This window comes from Haliotis cracherodii, unplaced genomic scaffold (genome assembly GCF_022045235.1).
Source record: "Haliotis cracherodii isolate W230 unplaced genomic scaffold, xgHalCrac1.p SCAF_10, whole genome shotgun sequence".
Lineage (NCBI taxonomy): Eukaryota > Metazoa > Mollusca > Gastropoda > Lepetellida > Haliotidae > Haliotis > Haliotis cracherodii.
In genome coordinates this window covers 27,031,603-27,047,768 of record NW_027266265.1, presented here as the reverse complement: position 1 = coordinate 27,047,768, position 16,166 = coordinate 27,031,603, and the positions used below count along the sequence as shown (strand labels likewise).

The 16,166-nt window shown below is 37.5% G+C and overlaps 1 protein-coding gene across 2 annotated transcripts in view; it reads right to left on the bottom strand.

Moving 5' to 3' along the window:
* Positions 1–13,004, bottom strand: part of LOC139454222 (uncharacterized) — a 40,194-nt gene extending 27,190 nt beyond the window's left edge. The window contains exon 1 of one of the 2 annotated variants that reach the window (XM_071235801.1): positions 12,897–13,004. The gene's annotated coding sequence lies outside the window, so the exon portion shown is untranslated. Of the gene's footprint in view, positions 1–9,460; positions 9,548–12,896 lie in introns of those variants that run through there. The other variant, XM_071235803.1, reaches the window with a different exon arrangement.
* Between the last annotated feature and the right edge of the window lie 3,162 nt (positions 13,005–16,166).

Here is a 16,166-nt window from a genome sequence, read left to right as displayed (position 1 = left end):
ATTTCTAGAGCTGAGGCAATCTAGACTTGCCAAATCATTCTAGACTTGAGTTGGACTCCTTTTTCAGTGTATTCTCTAGGGTCTGTGAGACAGACTAAATCTAGTACAGCAACATTCAAAGCTGAAATGATATGATACATGATAGATACACTTGATTCTGTACTGATATGTGCAACAATTTGACTTCATCAACCAGAATCTGAACAGTCATGTTTTGGTGTTGTACTGTAATGTGGCTTCAGTATATTGTGACTTGACTCACATTATGAACAGAATATCACAATGCATATTGTAACCTTGCTTCAGTGTAACATGGCTTGACTCACATTGTGAATAGAGTATCAAGATGCATATTGAAAAGAGGCTTCAGTGTATTGTGACTTGACTCACATTATGAACAGAATATCACAATGCATATTGTAACGAGGCTTCAGTGTATTGTGACTTGACTCACATTGTGAATAGAGTATATCAAAGCATATTGTAACGAGGCTTCAGTGTATTGTGACTTGACTCACATTGTGAATAGAGTATATCAAAGCATATTGTAACGAGGCTTCACTGCATCATTTCCAGAAACATTGCAGGAATTTAACATTTTAATTAAAAGGCCTTTCAATTTTAGGCAGATCACTGAAGATGTTAATCTTTTGTCCTGTATTCTCCAACCAACTAAGAACCAACATCAAACACAAAACTAATATGTTTCTAATTGTGATATTTCTGCATATTTGCTATGACACACTATGAGATGATTGTGTTTAATGACACACAAAGTATCCCACTCCACTGCCAGTAGAGGAGGTGACTAGGTCCATGCTGAGATCATGTAGATGCATGTTGATTTGCTTTCAACACTTGGCCAGTCACCCAGGATGCATCATGTAATGGAAATCCCTTTGCAATTTCATTCCCTTTTATCGAAACATTAAGCATCACCTACCCGGGATGAACTTAGGCAGCATGGCACAGACAACATACATCTTCAAAGCGCAAAGTAATTTTCTCAACTTGCTATTTGAACAGATCACAAAAAAACTGAATCCACATAAATGTAAAGCTAACCGAAACAGAAGCAAATGCATCTCGCGTTGCCCGATTCCCACACCCAAGAATAAAGAGAAGCACTCAGGTGTGTTGGTTGGTAGGCAGCACAATCCTACATATTCCGCCCGCCAGTTTGCGGCTCGTTTACCTGGCCTACCTGTCTGCTACCTGCCATTAGCACAGGTGAGTCAACGAGGAACAGGGCACTCTGTCTCTGAGTACCCCTCCCCCACCTGTCCCCGGTAGCCCCCATCCCACCTGAATCAGCTGACATAGTAGCAGCAATTTATGGACCCCATGAAAACCAATTCTGGGTCCCCTTTATACCACCGCTGGTACAACCATGTTTACTGCCTCCCTATACTACAACTCTGGGTTGAAATTGGTGACATGATAGACAGTTCTCATCTATTGACTTACTGTTATAGAACAGGGATGTACATTGGAGCATCAAGTCATACAAAGCATATCACCTTTTGTAAGTGGAATGAATCCAATCAATGGCAGCCCCTTATGGAAGGGACACAGTACCTGTTATCTTTATCTGTACAGAGGAACCTGATTCATTTCAACTCTTAGTACAATGTAATCAAGAAACCAGAAAAACATATTTTAAAACAGTTATTCACTGCACTTTCAGAAAGGACAAATGGTGAATATGAAATTCTCTGGAACATCGGACTTTCCTAATTCAACATTGAACTGGCCTACAGAGCCATATAGTTTTCACATCCTGTAACATAACCCACATAAGGAAAACTGTTGCAGCACCAGTGACAACACATTATCTGTGCAATTTCTTCAGAAACCACACACCTTATAATATTAAATGTCAGAAATTTACTTTTAAGTTTTAGGCTGAAGCAGAAATAAAGGATTGTCAAGCAGGAGGTTTGAAACAGTGGGTACCTGGGAACCAAGGTGTAACATATGTTCAATCTCAAATACAAAACTCTTTCCGAGGTAAAGCACATTTAGTGTCATATATATATATATATATATATATATATATATATTCAGTTTACATTTCTTAGGGAAATATTGTACTACAAAGTGCATTTCCATCCTTTATGATTTGTGGCTAAACCACAGATCACATTAGAACATGTTTTATCGGCAAAATGAAAAATGGCTTGTATGGGCATACAAATCCTTCAGACATTAACCGATTGGTTCTCATTCCTTGGCAGACAAATTAGTGTCAGAAGACTTGCCTATCATAGCAATCTGTCTATGAATCGAAGCAGTCATGCATCAATGATTTCAAGCTTCATCAGTCAAGCAGAACTTTGCCTCATCCACCTTAATTACACAGCTGAGAACTGGCAAGCAAACCTGTTGACTGTACAAAATGGCACAAATCAACATGGATTTTGCAGCTTTCTATCCTTGTGTAGATATTCCAACATTTATTTATTTGCTAGATTTTGATTCTCCAAAGTGAACTGTAAATATTCCAACATTTACTTATTTGCTAGATTTTGATTCTCCAAAGTGAACTGTAGATATTCCAACATTTATTTATTTATTATTTATTTGCTAGCAAATTCAACCAGCTATTCTGCCTCACAATCTAAGGTAACACTTTCTAGTTTGAAAGTAATCAATCACATTCACATCTAACATTTTAGGGCATCAGTTTAATGGTCAAAGTGTCCTAATGTCTCCCAATAGGCTGTCTCTCTTCAGAATCCTTTAAGTAATTATTTATAAGTTTTTCACATACATAGACTTGCTTGTTTGTACATCCATTTGTACCTCCCATTCCCAATAAAGACAAACTGAAAGCATTTACTCTGTGGATACCTTTTATTTCAGATCACACATTCATGCTGTTTTCTGCAAATGTCTATTCACTGAAGTGGGGAAGTGCCCTAAAGCAGGCCTGAATTAAACACCTCTTACTTGGAAGGAGGATTACATAACATAAGGGCCAGTCCTTTCAAAGGCTGGTTAAAAACAAGTTATGAAAAAAACACTTCTAAGAACAGGTGTGTTGTGAACTAATGCAATACGCCAATAGCATCATTCACTGACAATTGTATCCTGGTGAACTAAAAGCTTTGGCATTCTCAGACGGAAATCTAACAGCGCATTAAGAACGATGTGCGGCCTGTAACGCTTCAGTGATTTCATTTCTCCCAGTTACCTGCACAGGGATAACTGTACACAAATATATTAAGCTACAGTCGTGTACTGCGGTCAAAATGACCTGAGTTGTTTGCAGAATAGAGATTGTACTTCCTCTTTAAATTCAAATTCCCAACTTCTGGGCTCACATTTCGGTACTGTTGTATCATTAAGAGAAATTCCATTGCACAAAATATTTATTTCTTTTCAAAAATAATTCTCCCTTTAATTACACATGCTTTAATAATCTTGATCATGATCATTTGTCAAGTTCATCTTTCAAGACATGTTTGAACTCAGATTATTTCAAATTCTTAATTGAAGAACTCAGCAATGCTTGACTGGATGCTGACAGTGCCACTGGTAATTGCAAAAGGCAGTCCTGTAGCAACAACAGCAGAATCCATTTCCATCCAAGTTTACATTATGAAACCTACATTCAGAATTCAGAAGCTGGTAAACTGTTCCTCTCCATTTAACCAGGAGCTCTGGAGCATGAAACACGATTCATCAGGAACAATGTTCATGCACTTCCCTTCTTCCTATCAAAGCTATTGTCATCGTCACTGAGGTCTCATCCTATTTGAGTTTCTCAGCACCATCAATTAGAAGCAACCAGACTAGAACTAGATTCTGGTCTGTTCAGGTAGATTGTTTTTTCTTTCTTGAATTTAATGTTTATGAAAAGATTAATTGCATACTATCCGAACTAATGGCTAATTCTTTGCAGCCTTTCAAACTGGAGTTATTCATGAGGTCCCAGGAAAGTAAATCTTGTTCAGGAGCGTAAAGCATTTTTCTCCTGTTGATGTCAATTCCAAACAAGCTTCAACATGGACCTACACCATAACATCCCATTAATTTCTGTAATGGCCAAGGGTTCAATCGTTCACAGATTACAATATTTGTTACAAACATTCCAAACTATTAGACTTTTACAACTTGAAACATTCTAATGTCTACCATGTCTACAAACAGCACTGCATATAATGGGATTTCATTTTTCATGAATAATCATTTCACTCTCACATGCTCTAATATGCCTTTAAGGCAGTAATCTGATAAAAAAAAATCGATAGATATAAGTCAAACTTCATGTCTCACAAAAGTGTCCCATGAATTAGAGTAAATTGCATATCTTCATGTATATGTTCTTTCTAGACACTTCTAGTTGAAATTTTTATCCAAAAGCTTTTCATATGAGGCATCCTATGGCTGAGCCTTACATTCGAACACAAAGGCTATTGAATAACATGCTTGATACTACAGTCAGACAGTACCCCTGCTTCACACATGGAATACTGATGTGTATCAAACAGCTGTGTACTATGAATGTGATACACCATTTCTTTGCCTGCTCCGTCAACTGAAAAGCATCATTTCACCATGTCTTATTCAGTGATGTGTAACGGATTGACTTCAGCCTCAGATTGCCAGATTCCTTTCATCATGGTTATTTCTTGGGTGACTCCTGGGTACATATTACACCTTATTACCAAACTAACTTTTTGCTGTGTGGTATTAAAATGTTTCATGTAAGATGGGAAATTGAAAATTTGTAAAAAGACTTCCAAAAATGATAAAATTTATACACCACACTGCATGCAGCATGAACATAAATAATAATGGCAAATGGTCACACATGTAAAAGCCAACATTTTGATATCCAGTCATTATGCTGCAAGAATATTGTTGAAAGCTGTGTCAGCTATACTAACGCTCTCACAAATATACAGTAATCTCAGGATTACAATAAATCTCAAATCCCATCACTTATACAAATTATAGACAAATATTTGCCAAGCAGTATCATAAATTAACTTGGGGGTGGTGCATTGTGTGTCGTTCATGATTAATTTCCACAATATTGGCTATGTAATATTTCATATATATTTTAAGGACTAGAAATTGCTCATCATCCATATTTCAAGGTCAGTACCAAAAAAAAGTCTTGTTTTCTCTTCAAACAAATTGACACAGGTATGCTAACATTGCAAATTTATACATGTCTCTTATGAAATGAAATATTTTATTTGCCAAATTTGATTTTTGCAAAATTCATAATTCACAATAAAAAGGAAAGGACAAATGCATGTTTACTCACACAGAACTATCAAACAAACAAAACCATTAAAATATATCTACATGAAAACTTTTCAGTATGACAGGAGAAGAAAGATAGAACTGTTTCTTTTCAAAGTGTGACTACCCTCCAGTACTACATTAATGTTCCCAAATTCCATCTGAGGGCTTACTCATTCAGCCCTGGGGAAACAGTGTTTGTCAACCATTACCAAGAGAAATGGGACTGGATTTGGTCCAGTGAGCAACCATCCTCTCCCTGTGTCAGCACCTGACACCGTTCCCTCTGCTACAAGGTTGACTAGGAACTAGGCACTCCCCTTCCACAATGCCCTCTGGAAGTTTATAGGCCTCGAATGTTAAACATGGCACATCAACAGCAAATAAAGGCTAGATGAGCTAAAAGATAATTGTCACGAGTCTGTACATTTCCAACTTTGTTTCAGGCGAGAAGCTTGTGTTACGCTTAAATGTTTGGTTATTTAGAATTGATGGCTATGAACCATTGTTGATTACATGTGGTTATGGCTGATTAGCATGAAATATCAGGAACTCTAATGCAAAAGTAGCAAGCAAAAGAGCAAGTAGTCACTCAAGTCTGGGCTTGTTGATCACCAGGTGCCTTTCAAATATACATTGTACAATAATGAGGACATAACCATCAATCTTTATTGTAACATGATTTCAAGAAATCTTCTGTCTCCTCTGTCACAAAGTAAACTGATACATATTAAGGCCATAAAATGTCTCCGAGCTCCCACAACTATCCTGTCAAAATTCTTTTTAATAGTAATGTTTAGTTTTAGCAATTAGCATACGTTGAAAATATGGAAAAATACTAAAAGAATTAATTGAGCTTTATTCTTTATTAGATATCTACTACCTATATTAAATGTATTCGAAAATTCCCTGTATATTAAGTTGTAAAATATACCTTACACAATGCTCAAGCTTGATAATAGTTACAAGATATTACAAAATAATCTGATATATATACAACCATCTGAGAAATGTGAATCTGCTCAAGAGAGTCACTTCCTCATTCATCTTAGCCTAACAAAAAAAACACCAGTAAATGTGATAATTTCTTTCAAGACATTTCAAAAGCTAAATTCTCAAGGTAACAAGAGAGTTCCTGTTTAAACTGTACACTATCAACATACAAAGGGAGATAATCATTGACAGAATGGTTGACAAAAATATTACATATTATTTCGGCATCATTTAAGAATGTTGTGCACTTTTAACAAACCTGTTTGACAAGCAGAGTTCAAGAGACAACATGGCACTTGGTGATTTTAAGCTACAACATGTGAATGGGATTTTCAAAGTTTTTCAACCTGAAAATCACTTTCCATCTTTTGAAGACATCATCACAGGTTTCAGATTAGAACCTATCTTATAACAAAGCCACATAAATAATGTACAAATTTATGTACAAAAAACGTTTACTGTTCTGTCTTCTCTTCATTGGTAGCTCGTAATCCTATATTCTAAAGGGTCCAAACATCTATATAAACTTATGTGGACACAAAAGTTTATCAGCACACATAAACATATGTGGATAAATAAACTTATCATGATATACATAAATTTATCTGGATATTATCTTTACTGTCACAAATCTCGGGTGCAAAAATGCTGCCACTATAGTCCACCACGAGATATTTAACCAGAGTAAAATATTGATCACATTGCTGTTTCTCTCAACCAGATGACTCTCCTGATATGGTAGATAACAAATAAAGTACCTATCGGACAAGGCAAAGTCTTCTTGGTTCTGGTCAACAGGCAAATTAGACTAACATATAGTCTCTGAAATGAACATATCATACAGAAAATAAAAATCTAATAAAAAGGGAGCCCAGTGACTCTCTTCATTTTCAGATACTGCAGTAATCTAGACTTGCCAAACATTATAGACTTGCATGGGCTGTAGTTGATATAAATGTATCAGGGTCTGTAAGACAGACTACAGGCAAATGTGCAACAGCAGAACATAGCAGCCATCATATAGCTGTAATACTGCTGAGTGAAGCGTTAAACAACAAACAAACGAACATATCAAGTGTTCTAACTGTAAAGGTGGTCCTGGTGTCCTTAGGATGTGCTGTTATAGCGTTTTAATGTAGGAGTAACAACAAGTATCCCTTGACTGTCATGCTTAACTTTAAATACTGTATCAACATACGTGATTTACAACACATGATCACCTACCTGTTGTCTACGACTCATCATGTCAGGATGCCAAACAGGGAAGTATTTGACCAAACTCTCAGTTCCCCAATACAAAACTATGGGGACCAATTAAATAAATATAAATATCACAAAATATTGTGACATAGTTCCCCTATACACAAATATATATGACTTAAATGTTCATGCTTTTATTTTCCTACAACAAAAGCACATGCTGTATTCATAGTTTTTTTCTGTTGAAAAGTACACTGTTAGACTAACATTTAGTCTCTGAAATCTTATATTACACAATATCCTTCTTGACTCTAAAAATAAAAAAAATTCCCTATGCATGCTGTGGAATAGAGCTAGCTTGAGCTGGCTAGACTTGTTTTTGTATGCATATCTAGATTATTATTTTTTCATAAAATAAATATATTCCACGGTCATGGTGCAGGACTAGTACACTGTGAGCAGTATCAATTATTGTGATGCAAATCACAGCTCAATAGATCGTCCTCAAAATATGTTTTTCTGTGATTACATGTTTCATATTTAACTGACAGCTGTTATTGTTTCACTACACATGCCATTATGAAAGTTTTACACATATCTTAGCACAGCCGATCACCAACAGAACAGATGTGGCAAGACAAAAACATCTCATTAATTTCTAAAGGGAATCTGAGAACTTAAGTAGTTTCAGAATTAGCATGGCATTAATTATCAGGCAGGTAAAATGACCATTTCACCATAGTGATTTAAACAAGACGTCTTCTTGAAGAACTCCAGTACAACAATTGCCATGGTGCCACCATAACACACGTCTACTCAGTTAACGACCAAGCAAAGGTGTGTTAAACATTCATAACATGGCACATGCTGGAATACCAGGAACCAAAGAATTTACAGCCTCTAAAATCAATCAGAGTTTAGTCAACCAACAGTCCATTAATTATGAATAGATGTCATTCAAAATGCACAGCAAAGATAACATCAAAGCAACACCATTCCTATGTTCATATCTTGACATATAGTTACAGTGTCATATTACTTCTCTGCCTCTCTCTATTCATTATTAACATGACCCAATCATCATCTTTTCATGAAACCACTTCTACAAGATATCAATTAACAATATTAGCTTTTTAAGGTTCCTAATTAATGGATACTGATGGATAGCAGATAAATTAATCAACCATAGATTTGGAGGGGTTTAACTCATTTCTAACAGATACACATGCTTTACTCATTTATTTTTAATTCTTGAAAATTCTGTTTATTACATTAATTGGAAATGCTCTAAAATATTGCTTTTTTGTTTAACCAATGACGATAAATGTACACTACCTTCATAAACACAAACAACCAGTTTAAAAACCTTCTTCAAGGCACTGTTCACCATTTTCAAATTTGAAAGTATGACTAATGTGCTTTCAAACAGATTAATAAGGACACTTACTCCATTTCATTGTCATAATGGTTGCACTTGTACATCCAAATACACATTATAAAATATTCATATCCAAGTCAACTGTTTCAATATTATTTAATATCAATGTTTAGGACTACTCTTTTGCTTCATGATGTCATGAACACATTATCAGAAGAAAAATAATTTTAATATATACTCTTAACAGCAGTGTTAACAGCGGTCGCTAAATTCAAGGCTTTTAAAAGACTTTTCAAGTCAGGTTCAAATTTAAGACCGAACTGCCTAATTCAAGTCCTTATTAAGTCTTGCAAACTTTGTGAAAGACCTAGAGTCCAGGAAAATATCACTTCGTAACTGACTGCACTAGTTCAATACATGGTTCAATCAGAAGAAAGCAGGACAAGCAAAGACGGCTGTAACTTGAAATACTTTCTTTTATACATATTTCTGAGGACCAGTGATGGAGAAGAGTTAGTTTGTTGTAAACAATTGATAATACTGCAAAGGCATGACATCAAGATATGAACTTTGAATTTCATTATTTGAAATATTCAACAATTAAGGTCTGCATGAACAAACTCCACTCACCATTATACAGGCTGAGCACAGTACATATCAAACCAGCCTCGTTGCTACCATTGCACTAGTACCAACTCCAACTGTGCATCCCTCCACATCATGCAGGACAAAAACCACTTTAAAGCACCACGATTAAACAAATTTCATTAAAACCGGAAAATGCTTGATGATACCATGTCTCAATTTGAAAGTGGTACAGTGGCTTTGCTTCCTGTTGTGTACGAGACAATTCCTAGTTATGCCTTATCTTCCATCACCAGCGTGCTGCCATTTCCTGGTGCCGAACCTCTAAAGCTTGTCAACATCCCCAGCTGATGATTCTGTTCCCTTTCACCACAGTAAAGGTCAAATATGACAGTATTTAATGCTTTTAGTCCAAGCTAGCAACTCTGGCTGTCACAGCCAATCTCAAATGTAGATTTTGGTCAGATTGGAACAATGCTATTGTGTGTCAAATTACATGGGTTTTTCTAGTGAGGATGTTATGATGGCAATATTTCAAGAGTTTGTTGTACATTTTTTTAAGAAGATATATTAAGTTTATCAATTAGTCTGATTCAAGATCATCCTTTCAACTTCAACTTCAAAATGGTAAAATAAAAGTTTAGTTTATTTTTCTTCTGGAAATTAAGTACATTTTTTTAAATTTTCCTGTTAAAAGGTACAAACTCTACTCCCATTTTCGGAAGGATGAGTTGGGCTGGGTGTGGTGGCATATTCTGGTTTTTTTTACTTCATATCTGAACACATGAAAACTCATAACGTGTGCATCCAATTACCCAAGGTTAGCACAGTGACACTATGTTCTCTACCCCAGCGTAGCAAATGTGCTGCATCACAGCCCTTCTTTAACTTAAAGTTTAAGAGAATGTTTTCCTGCAATATTTATGCACAGCTTTATGGTATATTCATGATTAGACAAATTAAAATCTATTTTCAGCCAACATTTATGCTCGAAGTGCCCTTTCTAGGCTGATATTTCAGCACATCGGAAGGTAATGGGCATATTGTGAGAACCAATTCCATTATAATTGTTTAACGCCACTTAGCAATATTCCAGCTATATGACGGTTGTCTGTAAATATTCGAGTCTGGACCAGACAATCCAGTGATTGACATCATGAGCATCAATCCACGCAATTGGGATACGATGACATGTATGAACCAAGTCATCGAGTCCGACCACCCGATCCTGTTAGTCGCCTCTCACTACAAGCATAGTCGCCTTTTATGGCAAGCATGGGTTGCAGAAGACCTATTCTACCCTGGATCTTCACGGGTCTCAAAAGTTTTGAAATTTAAACAGCAAAGGCCCTCTGGTACCATCAAATGATTAGCTTGAAACTCCATCTTGGGGGAACAATTTTTGGATAAATTTTAAAACATGTATATATACTATCATAAATGTCATCTCTTTGATAGATTTCCAAATCAAAGTAGTCTGTCATACAGACCCCGAAACAACTCATCCAATCTAGTCCATGCAAGTCCACAATATTTGGCAAGTCTAAAGTACCGCAGTATCAGGAAAATGAAGAAGGTTTCTGGGCTTATTTTCGTATTTCATAACTATAATTTAACAACTGTTTCTTCTGTATATATGTTCATTTCAGAGACTATGCATTAGTCTAACTTCAAAGATAAAGGTAGTAGAAAAAGGGGACTGTCCGGCTTCAGATACCATCTTCCCAAGTCAAGGGAGTTACCTGATTATAAAAGTCTAGTTTCCACCCTTGCCTAACTAGGCAGCAATTATGGAGTTACTTTGGCTGGACTAACGAGTCTATGCATAGCCCAATCAGAATCGCGTCAAAGAAGTGAACATCCAGTTTGTAAACTGCAGTGCAGATTTCGGTTTTAAACAAAGGTTGAATCTGAATGGTCAACAGGAGGGACATTGAAGGGACACAACTCGTAAAAGCCACTGGTGGAACTACGATCGAACCCAGAAATTCCGGCCTAGTTCAACAAGGGTGGTCTTTTATAGTCAGTTAACTCCCTTGCCTCGGGAAGATGTGAGATGCAGGAGAATGGCAGCCAGACTACTTTGTGAACTAAGCCACATATTTGAAACATGAAAGTGACATATAACATCTTGACATTTGCATATGAAAAGACTTTTCTTTCAGTTCAAAAAGACACTCAGAATTCTTTGTAGATGACCTTCATAAACTACTTTAAAATTAATTGATCATATTGATATACATAATATTTACTTTAATAAGCTGAAAACCTATTTTTTAATGATTACAACAATGGTTTTTACTTAATCGTTTTTCACAAAAATTAAAACACAAGAAGACAAATTAAATAGTTTACACACCCAGCATAAAAGTTCGCATCAGCAATGTGTATACCTCTTGAAAACAAATGAAACATAACTGCTGTGAACAGAGGCTGAAATTTCCTTCACATACCACCTGTTGATTCTAATGCCTGTTAATGGCCTCAGACTTCTTTTGGAACTAAAATATTTCCAAAGATAGAACAGATTGTTTTTATTGAGATTGAAACACCAATTTCTAACAAATTATAAAACTCCTGTGATCCGTGCAGAGTTGCCAACTTGTGTTGGGTTTTAAAACATATATTTATTTGCACAACATATGAAATAATATATGTTCTTGCCAAATGATTATTGATGTTCCCAGTTTTCAGGGAGGACGGTTTCTCGGGAATCAAATCCCAAAATTCCCCCGTTGCTGAAACACTGCATTCCTGAAATTCACCAAATGACAACCAAACTTCATACCTGGGTTTGCCAACCCAAGTTTGGCAGACCCACAAATACAACCCATACCCTTTAGAAACAAGCTGTTTACAAATGCAGACTGTGTACACGGGTCGGTCTTATCTCACCCACCCCGAGAAGTGGGGGGGGGAGGACCGTCCTCAGGCCTGTCTTCATGTCACACAGTAAGCCCCCGGGAAATAATGGTGATTCTACACTTTATCGATTAGCAGAACAGTGAGCCTTTCACTCTAACTTTTCTCAAAAGTTTATTGATTGTTTTGATAAAAGGAGCTGGCAATATTCGGTATGCAGCTGTGGCCTTCTAAATGCATCCTGTTTAAACAAACGGCTCTCGACCATGCCGTGTTCCCGCAAAATTGGGACAAACCCACTCGCTCATGACCGCGAGTCGATTACACACCCCTAACTCGATAACTGTCCGCGTGCTTCGCTATCTTGACCATGTCGGCGAAACAAGTGACAGAGTTGATAAATAAATACATCAGCTGCAAAATAATACATAGAAACTTTACTTGCGATCAATGAGTTAAAGACGTGAAGCAAGTGACCAAAGTTGTGCGACGAGTTGGTCCGCCATGTTTTGTCGCGAGTGGAATACGAGTCTGCAGCGCATGACACGTGAGGTCTGCTAGTTCCACATTACCATGATCTGCACACCTGTTGATCAAAGACACAGAAAAATACACTTACCTCTAGTTTAGACGTGAATTTTGTGCAAATTCGCTGCCAAAATGATTCATCTTTCGGGATGGAGCCCGCAGACTTCACTTCCTGGGATTTCTGTCCTTTCTCTGGCCCTTTTCCTGCACTGTTGAGTGTGCACGTAGATACAGGACGTCGCGCTGTGACACTAGAGGGCGCTGAGCTTCGACTGATGGAATTTGGTACCTGAGTGACCTGTTGATGGAAATGGCGCCTAGACAGGTGCGCGGGGCACCGCTTGCGCTTGGGGGAATAGTGCTTGGAGAATTCTAATTAGTTTTAGTGTAATGACCCACATTTCCAATTCGCAACAATGGCTGTCATGCTCGGATAGAAGTTCCTACAGAACTTCGAATCAACATTGCCAAAGTGGAACATTTTTTAAAAATGTCAAAGGTCTTGCGAAATAGCGTAAAAAAGTCTTAAAAGCATGCAGATATTCATGTACATAAAAACGGTTGTTAAGTGTGTTTATGATACAACTAAACAGAAGTAGGGGATTTCGGTATAGTTTTGCTAAAATAATATATTGTTCATCAATTGTAGTATGTTATTTGATTTCAAGATTTATTTAAAGGTAAATAACCATATTTTCCGCGATTATGCCCATATAGTTTCACCAATTACACGAAAAAGGATGGCGTGGTTAATGATGGTTTGATCCAGCTTAATATATATTTATGAAAACGGACATTGTGTTGTCTTTTCATTTAAAACAGTACTATGTTTCATAGCTTAAAACAAGTGACACGCGAGTAGTAATATGTAGCACCGTGCACGGTAATACAAATTCCTGGGGGCAAAAGTAAAGCGGACCAATCAAAATCTCGGCTTGACAACTATGGCCACGACACGCCCATATACCACGGTCGTCTGCTAGCACCCAGCACCCAGGTAATATCGGTCTGTGTTACTAAAAATAGACCAAGAGCACCTTCACATAAGATACACAATGGTGAAAGGTGGAAATATTATCCACTTTTCGGTCTACAGTGATGCTGGGAATAAACATACTGTTTCCTGCGGTTATAAATGGTATGGGTACCATTTCAAGTACATGAATTATTATACCAAAGCAGGGCTTCACACAATAAAACTTTCATTTACGAGTTATTATACTATGTGTACACATGTTATCTATAAAAAGCTGCCGTCGTCACATGGAATATTATCTTTATGAGCCATTGTGTACTCGAGTTTTATAATGGGAGCTGACACAAACTTTTCTTTGGCTTCTGGCATTGGCACTTATATTTCTTAAAATGGAAAAATTGTTTCAAGTGAGCAACCATTAACTTAAACTTATAATAGAGTAGTCTAGTTAGAAATAGTATGTGCTAGTTTCCCTATTTCCTTTATTAGGTTATAAATATCGAGGAAAAGGAGATCTGTCGTCTGCTCATGTCGTCTGCGGCGGGCCAGCCTAGGTGAGAGAGCTGGCAGGCAGGCAGGTAAGCAGCGTTATCAAATTACCTGCGCCTCTTGCGCTGTACCCAGACAGGTAGTGTTTGTCAACCCCATACAGTTCCAGCGAGATAAGCAGGCCAAATTAAGATGGCTCGCCCACGGGGGGCATGCTAAGTAAACGAGATTCCTCCCACAGCGGTAACGCTGTAAGTTATCGGGGCCAAAGCAGGCATTCAGGTAGCCAGCCTGTTTGAACAGGGACTATTCATCTCTATCACATCCTAGGAGACAAACGGCGAGTCCCCATTGGCGCAAACGTACCGTCAATGGCCTGGGAATTAGACTCTGACCCCGATGCTTCAAGAAACGGTCCCCAACATGTAGAAAGACCACATTACTGAGTTGATTGCCACTACTGAATATTTACCCCAGTCTTTGACACGTAGTTTGAAGTAGAACCATCTTTGTAAACGAATGGCGTCGCCAATGTATTAACAACTGGAAACTTTTTCCCCCGAACTAGCACGAAGGGCGTAGTTTCAACGGGTCATTTGAATGATGTCGCAATGTGGTTTTATTGATGTGCTATTTATAACTGTCTGGATAATACTGTGGTACTTTGAGTGGCATCATCCGGGTTAGTGTTTATCAACCAAAGAATGTGAATGATAATGGCGGCCATACCACGGGGACAGATAACCTGTGTCGTAATCACTCATGACAGTATGCCGCTCCCTTCAGGCGCACATAATGCAAAAAGTCACGTCTTCACTGAATAAAGATGTATCATAGCGCATCTACGGTACATGCACACACGTTTGTTAACAAACACAAGAATAGCAAATTAAGTTTTGGGCCTTTTTGAAAAAAAAATATTTTCAGCTTATTGTTTCAGCAGACATATATGTATGTGTAATATTTATATTCGTTCTTCCACCACCAGAAATGTCTTACAGTTTGCAAAAACTATAAAATTAAATATAATGAATATATATATATGGCCATCCTGATAATTGCTTGTAAATGTATATCTTGAGTACTATACACAAGTTAAGTGTGACGCCTGTATATACCACAGTCGGTTATATTTGAAAAGGCAATATATAAATTCCATCGCTCCAGAAATGAGATAACAGAGGATGCCCAGTGATGCGCAACTGAACGCACACCACGTACGTACACGAGCCTGCTTGCCATCCCAAGAATGATTACATTATGACGTAATCTTGAGTAATGCTCTTAACCCGTGTATATATCATACTGTCGCTCCTCTGTCTGGATGCAGAATCAAACAGGGAACACTTCACGAGCTTTCTTTACAGCTTACTGCATGTGACACATAATACACTATGGGCAGTGTGTAATGTTGTTTTATTATATCAAGACGTCCTCTCCGGCAGCAGTACACGCTCTTCACGTCGCTCTTCATGCTAGATTACGAAACGACTGCATGTGTACCTGCATGTATACCAATGTCTATGTGAGACGTGCACATGCATGGTGGTAGAGGTTGCATTATTTTACCTATGCTATTATATTTTACAACATTTATAGTCTGAATATCCATAAATGTAAGTCTTCGTTCTTGCACAAGGTTACCATGACACGATTGTTATCTGTATATGGATACTCCTGTGTGCCGCGTGTGGTGGTGGTATTCATTGCATTTGAATGCATCATGGTACTCTATGCAAGCATTTGTTATCTGCAGACCATGTGCACAGTGCAGTTGTTTACCGTACCCATGTTTGCCGTATGTATTACAGGCGAGCATCGCTTGGCTTGTATTGCAGGGATATATTCTAGGCCCGGGTAATGATGAGCCTTACATAGATGAGCCTTACATGGATC